This window comes from Tasmannia lanceolata, unplaced genomic scaffold, assembly GCF_043159265.1.
Source record: "Tasmannia lanceolata isolate RefF3 unplaced genomic scaffold, GAP_Taslan_0.1 ptg000037l, whole genome shotgun sequence".
NCBI classification, from domain to species: domain Eukaryota; kingdom Viridiplantae; phylum Streptophyta; class Magnoliopsida; order Canellales; family Winteraceae; genus Tasmannia; species Tasmannia lanceolata.
In genome coordinates, this window is record NW_027518714.1 from 30,399,895 (window position 1) to 30,406,909 (window position 7,015).

Genomic DNA, 7,015 nt, shown 5'->3' on the forward strand with positions numbered 1-7,015 from the left:
GGATTGAAGGCCAAGAAGCCCACATTGGACCACTAATTGGAAGGCCAAAGTCATCAAGCAAGAAGTCATGAAGACTTGAAGACATGAAGAAATTAATATTGAAGACCATTTTTTATCTTTTAGAATGTAATTGATCCAAACCTAGATTAGCTTTTTAGAGGCATAATTAAAGTAATCTCACACACCCTAAATAAACAAGTGATTGTATTTGTGGAGTTCCAACACCTTGGAACCCTCATAGCAATCCCATCTTGGTTGAGAACTGGAAGCCCAAAAACAGAATTGAAAATCTGCTCTGCATAGGCTTCTCGGAACTCCGAGAGTTTTTCTCGGAACTCCGAGAATTATTCTCGGAACTCCGAGAATTATTCTCGGAACTCCGAGAAATGGTCCAGTAGACTTTTTCCAACTTCTGTGTGGCTTCTCGGAACTCTGAGAATTTTTCTCGGAACTCCGAGAATTTTTCTCGGAACTCTGAGAACACTCCAACGGTCTGAAAAAGAGCCGTTTGGAATTTTGCTGGAATTACTGTAATGCCACTGAACGGTCATATTTTGGTTTTCCTATAAATATGGGTGTTCTAAACATACAAACTATCAATCCTAACACTCTTAAACTTCATTTGAATACCCAAGAGTGAATCAAGCTTCAATTGTGCCTCTCATCACCAACTCTAGGATTTGGATCATAGGCTCTCAATTGTACATCTTTTGTAACCCTATTGAAGGGATTTTTTAGTTCTTTCTTTCATCTTTCAAGATTTGTATTCGGGCGAGTATTCGGAGAAGCGGAGCCCTTTTTTCTCCGTGGTGAGGATTGCCACCAAGGTTAAAGCAATTGTAATTGGCACCGATCTTCGCCAAGGTTAAGAAGATCAAATAGTGAAGCCATCAACGGGTTTGGTTGGTGGAGTGGAGTAGGCCTCGGGTTTGAGGACCGAACCACTTTAAATCTCGGGTGCACTCTTTCTATCTCTTTGCTCTTTCATTTGCATTGCACCATTAGATTTAACTTGTATGCTTAAAATATTGTTTTTGATCTCTTAATCGGTTTAAGTTTTTCAAATTGGTAAATTCTAGTTTTCTTAAACAACCGTATTCTCCCTCCTCATAGTTGCCATTTCTATTATAACTTGGGACCCCCTATATCGGATTTTCAAATCCTATGGATGAAGAACACTCTCATGGACTATAATCTTGCATTTAGTAATGTTCCAATCCATTGTGATAATACAAGTGCCATCAACTTGACAAAAAATCCAATTCAACATTCTAGGACTAAGCACATAGAGGTAAGGCATCATTTCTTAAGAGATCATTCTCAAAAAGGGGATATTGAAATTAAGTACATCCACACCAATGAACAATTGGCGGATATCTTCACAAAACCCCTTAATGAGGATCGATTTTGTGACCTTAGGAGTGGACTCAACATTTGGAGTCTAGATCAAATGAAAGAGTTTGCATATGAAGCATAATTATCTTTGTATATGTCTATATATATATCTCATATTTTGATTGTGACTACATGGTTTTAGATGATCCAACCCTAACTCTAAAAATCACTCAATTGGTACCCATAGCCCACTTCATTTCAAGGGGGAGTCGGTACCATCACCCTAAATTAAGATACTTAAAATTTTGGCCTTGCGCCACCATCAAAACCCTCGGAAAGTCATCTGTGTGTTCATGCATTGGATCATGGTTAAGTTGCAATTCAAAATATCACATGTAACTATGTTCTCCTCCCATTCAAAAAAAAATAAAAATCTCGGAACTCCGAGGAAATGAACAGAGGGCTCTGGAGCGTTTCTCGGAACTCCGAGATTTCTTCCAGGCTTCTCGGAACTCCGAGAATCGGACAGTAGAAAAATAAAAAATTGCGCGTGTTCTCGGAACTCCGAGAATATTTCTCGAAGCTCCGAGAACCGGTCCAGGAGCGTTAAAACCCCTGGATACGGTTCATTTCTACTTCTTTTTCTCTCCTCTTTCCCTCTTCCTTCCCTTTCTCCTAAAACCCTACCTCCATTTTCGTTGTTTTTCTTCCTTTTTTCTCCTTCCACAACCCTTTTCACCCTTCAAAATCACTCTCTTCTTCCTAACAAACCTTTTTTTTTTTCTTTTTTTCCTTCAAACCCTAGAATTTCTCCCTTTTTTCGTTTTTTTTTCTTTCTTCCTTTCTCCCCTTCTTCTATTCTCTTCCATTCTAGGGCTATTTCCTTGTTTTTTACACCATTCTCCTTCTCTATTTCTCTCTATTTCTCTTATTTTCCTTCATTTTAGGGCTATCTCTCCACTCACATTTCTTCTCACAATACCTCCCAAAACCAAAAATCTCAACATTGGAGGCTCCTCCCATGCTGCAGACCCTGAATACTTTCCTGAAGAAGTTCCCGAGGAAGAAGGGCCTTCTCGGAAGAAGGCAAAGGCAAAGGCTGTAGCGGCTGAGGTTGTGCCTAACTCATTTTTTACTGGGGATAAAGCCAAGAAACTCTGGGCCGACATCGGCACTAGGGGCATCCTCACCGGCAGGTACATTGATCCCCCTGTCCTTCAAAATTTTGACTTACAGGCCAAATTTGATGCCCTTCACTAGACATCCATCCTACACCTCAATGAACCAGTATACCCTCGATTGGTGCGTCTCTTCTACGCCAATCTCACAATTTCTCCTTCCTTCTTCAAAATTGAATCCAAAATCAAGAAAACAGTGATCAAACTCAACTATCACACCTTTGCCACTCTTCTTGGGATTAGCTCTGATGGCCTCACCCACTATTTCTGGCCGGAAGATGGGACCCATTCACTTGATGATATCGATCATGACACGGTCTATGGTAGGATTACGCGGCACTACCACTCAGGTATGCCCGTCCAATCCGCCGACCTCATTCCGGTAGCGCGTATGCTTCACAACTTTATGTACCACATCTTCATCCCTCGTGGTGGGATGCGTGAAGCCCTCAGACCCTTAGAGGCCTATCTTATCTACAGCATTCTCGAGGGCCGCCAGCTTTGTCTGCCGTACATCATGTTTCGCTACATGTTTCAGACCCCTGGCCGCTACCGCTCTTCATTACCCTATGGCATGATTCTCACTCGTGTCTTCCGCCACTTTGGCATCACCTTGGATGGTGAAATGACCATGACACCCATTGCCCCGTTTGATGAGCAGACCTTTAACCGCATGGCTCTGAATCAAGTAGCAGTTGACGTTGTTCCTGACCCTGAAGGCGGCTACGAAGCCGAGGCTCAGGCTGCACCGGCACCGCAGCCGTCACAGGATACATCTCCATTCTGCACCCGCCAGGATTTGGCTCAGATGCAGGAGGCTATTGAGCGATCCATGGCCTCACAGTTTGCACAGGTGTCTACCCATGTCGACACTGAGATTTCTGCTCGCTTCCAGACCATGACTACCCACGTTGATGAGCAGTGGGCCGCCTATTATCGCTATCTCTCCGGTGACCAGTGGGGCCAAGCGCCGGGCAGCTTTTCTCATCAGCCACCGCCTCCTCCGGAGCATTAGATGGCTCTCGTTCTCTGATGTTGACTCTTGTTTTTGCTCCGATTTCTCTTTCTATTCGGCATATCTATCTGTTCTATTTTGTATCAATAGTCTTTGGACTATACGTTGGTTGTATGGATTTTTTTTGGGATGTATTAGGTTTATCTCCATCTGTCACTATTATGATATGTCATACGCTGACTGGTTGTATGCACTTTTCTGTATGTCATTTCACATCCTCTATACATATATATATATATATATATATATATATATATCTATCTATCTCTTTTGTTTTCTGTGCGGTGTGCTTTAATATTCCATTCTCTTTGCTTGCATACATTGTATTCTGCCTACTCTTTTTATAGCAGTACACGTTACTTGTTCATTTGCTCTCACCTACCCTCACTTCTTTTGTTCCACCTTTTTGGTGATGACAAAAGGGGGAGAATATTTGAGCTCCCAATGCATATATTAAGGGAGAGCAAAGCTCTATGCTTAAAATTTTGCAATCAAATTTTAATCATTAAAAGTAATGCCTTACATGTTCAATTAAATCAAACTCTTAGGGGGAGCCCAAAATTGTTTTATTCATCCCTAAAGGGGGAGCTCCTACCCTAAAACAAATTATGTTTGTCATCATCAAAAATGGGGAGATTGTTAGCCCAAGGGTTCAACAAGTACTCCCATTGAATTGTTTTGATGATTAACAAACTAAATTTGTTATAAAAGAAAGGCTTTTTACACTAATGATTTCCATTGGCAAAGTTATGATGTTCACAGTGTACCATCCTCAAGAGTGCATGACAAGGGTGAACTCAAGCACAAGAATGGCAAATCATCTTAAAAGTTCAAGCTTGGCTCAAGCATCGATGGAGTTGAGTGAAGACATGTCAAAGCCTCTACAAGGTTCCAACAAGATCGAAGATCAATTAAATTTAGAATGTAAATGGTCCTTATGTTTAATCTAGGTCCATGGCACAAAAGAGATCTAAAATCAAACAAATTTGAACTTAATGGGTTTGTGAATGATCATAGTGGTGTCCTAACATTGTTGGACCCTCATGACATTCCTTTTCACTTGAAAAATCAAAGTTCCAAAAGCCCAAACAAAAACAGCAAAAATATAAGGAAACTCTGCTGTTCGTAGGCTTCTCGGAACTCCGAGAATATTCTCAGAGCTCCGAGCTCGGAACTTCGAGAAAATTCTCGGAGCTCCGAGAATGGTTCCAGGTTCAAAAATAATAGCCGCTCGGAGCTCCGAGCCCGGAGTCCGAGACGACCGTTGGGGAGCGAAATTTTGTGTTTTCCTTGCCCTCCCTATATATATGAACCTAGGAACTCTTGGGCTTTTCACCTAAGGATTTTACAAATATTTCAAGAGCACTAAAAGCTATTTATTCTCCCTCTCTTGAAGATCTTCACTCTTAATCTCTCTCTTGTGCCATTTACCTTAGATTATTCTTGAGAGACCTTAGGACTTTCATTTGTTCATCTTGTTCTTGTGAGAGTGAGTGAGCTTTACCTTAAATTAGCCTATCTAGAGGCAAGCAGGCTTTTTCATTTCATCTTCTTTGTATTTGGCACAAAGGGCGCCGTAGAAGACCCTTGGAGCGTAGAGCTCAATTTGTACAAGGCGGAAGGAACGCCGTATTTAAGTTCCTTGGAGAAGATAGTGGAATCCTCAAGGAGAGTAACTTGAGAAGAGTGGAGTAGGTCTTGAGATAAGACCGAACCACTATAAAAATCCTTGTGTCAAAGCTTCTTTGCCTCTTCACCTCTTCTTGTGTGGTAAGTTTTCACTATTGCTTTGAATACTATTTTTGATTTCATATTCAATCTAAAACTAGTGCAATCTAAGTTTTCAAAATTCGTAAAATTTGAAAAGAAACCCAATTCACCCCCTCTTGGGTTGCTAAGTGAAATTTCAAAATCCCTTTTTCTCTCTTTCTCTCTCTCTCTCTGCTTTTTGTTTTAGACGAGAATCAACCCCCTCTCCCTCTCTTTGAAGCTTTCTCTCTTCTCAGATCTGAGATTTCTCTGCTGGCCGGAGCTCCGGGGAGCGAGGTCGGAGAAGAAAACCCGCTCATCCCTCTTCCTCCCTCTCTCTAATTTTTACGAAAAAATGAAAAATCCCCTTGGTTTTCTCTTTTCTGCTATTTTTATACTAAAATGGGGCTACCGATATTGGCACTACCATAGTTAATGAGCGCACGAATCAGCCGCGGCCCGGACAGGATTATGCACCCCCCTTTTTATATGAAAATGATATATTTGCCTCCTTTTTCCCGCGGACAACCCCCTTTTCAGATGCATTCACTCCCCTTTTTTGTCTGTACTGCGCACATTCTCTCGGCTCGTTCACTGAGCAAATGCGCTCGGATCTCGACGAAATTTTACGGAGACCTATGGGAAATCTTAAGCTACCCCAGGGTTCAATTTGGGACCCCAGCTCACTGATTTGATGAGGCCTCGCACAAGCGATGCGAACTCGGGTTTGGTCAAAATGGCGTGTCTACAGATGCCCCTCTTTGGCAGAGCATGCTTGTCACGCGAATGGCAAAGCTGAACAGACGACACATTTTGACTGACCCGAAAGCAAAGCAAATTTTTGGATTTTTGGTTCTAAGAACGGCATTCACAAAGGTAAGACTCTACTAACAATAAGGAGATAGCCTCTCACCGACTCTTAACTCGGCAACTATGACATCTCAAAGAGATAGCCTCTCTTTAACGCTCACGACTCATCTATCTAAACTAGTTAACAAAGATGAACGAACAGTAAGAAAACACAAACACACTTTCTTTTTTTTTATCAGGCTAAGCCAAAGTAAACACAACAATTGCTCAAAGAGCACAAACCAAACAAACAAATTGATCACTTCAATCACTCAAAGAGTTTTCATATTTTTTTTTTAGAAACTTGCGAAGATAGGCCGAAGACCAATGTATTAAAAACTCGTCCAAGACAAATACAAAATCAAACACTCAAAGAGTTAATTTGTTTATATCAGAAACCTGCAAAATAAGCCAAAGACCCAAGTATTGAGACTCGTCCAAGAAAAGTACAAAACCAAATACTCAAAGAGTTAAAAATTTTTATACATCACGTCGATCAGTCTAAAACTTACTCGACCACTTATTAAGGTACTCGAATATTCGAGCTAGTCTCAAACTTCTAATACCCGAGGCGAGACTAAGTCTCAAGCCAGGCGAAAGATATACAGATCATTGCTGAAAATAAATCTGTTTAACTATCCGAGTAACTCTGACTCCTCTCTTTCAACGTAGCGAATCACTCCGGATCACGCGGTTCTGTTAAACAGTTCCACATAAACCCAAATTCGTATGTCCTGCTAAACAGTCCCATACAAACCTCTTCGCAGATACGCATGACTCCTAACACGTTAGGAAGCTGCACATTACGGAACGATGATTAGGTAAGTCACTACTTGACATTACATTACTAATCATCTGGGTACTAAATACCCGGGAGAAGGAAGAAAAG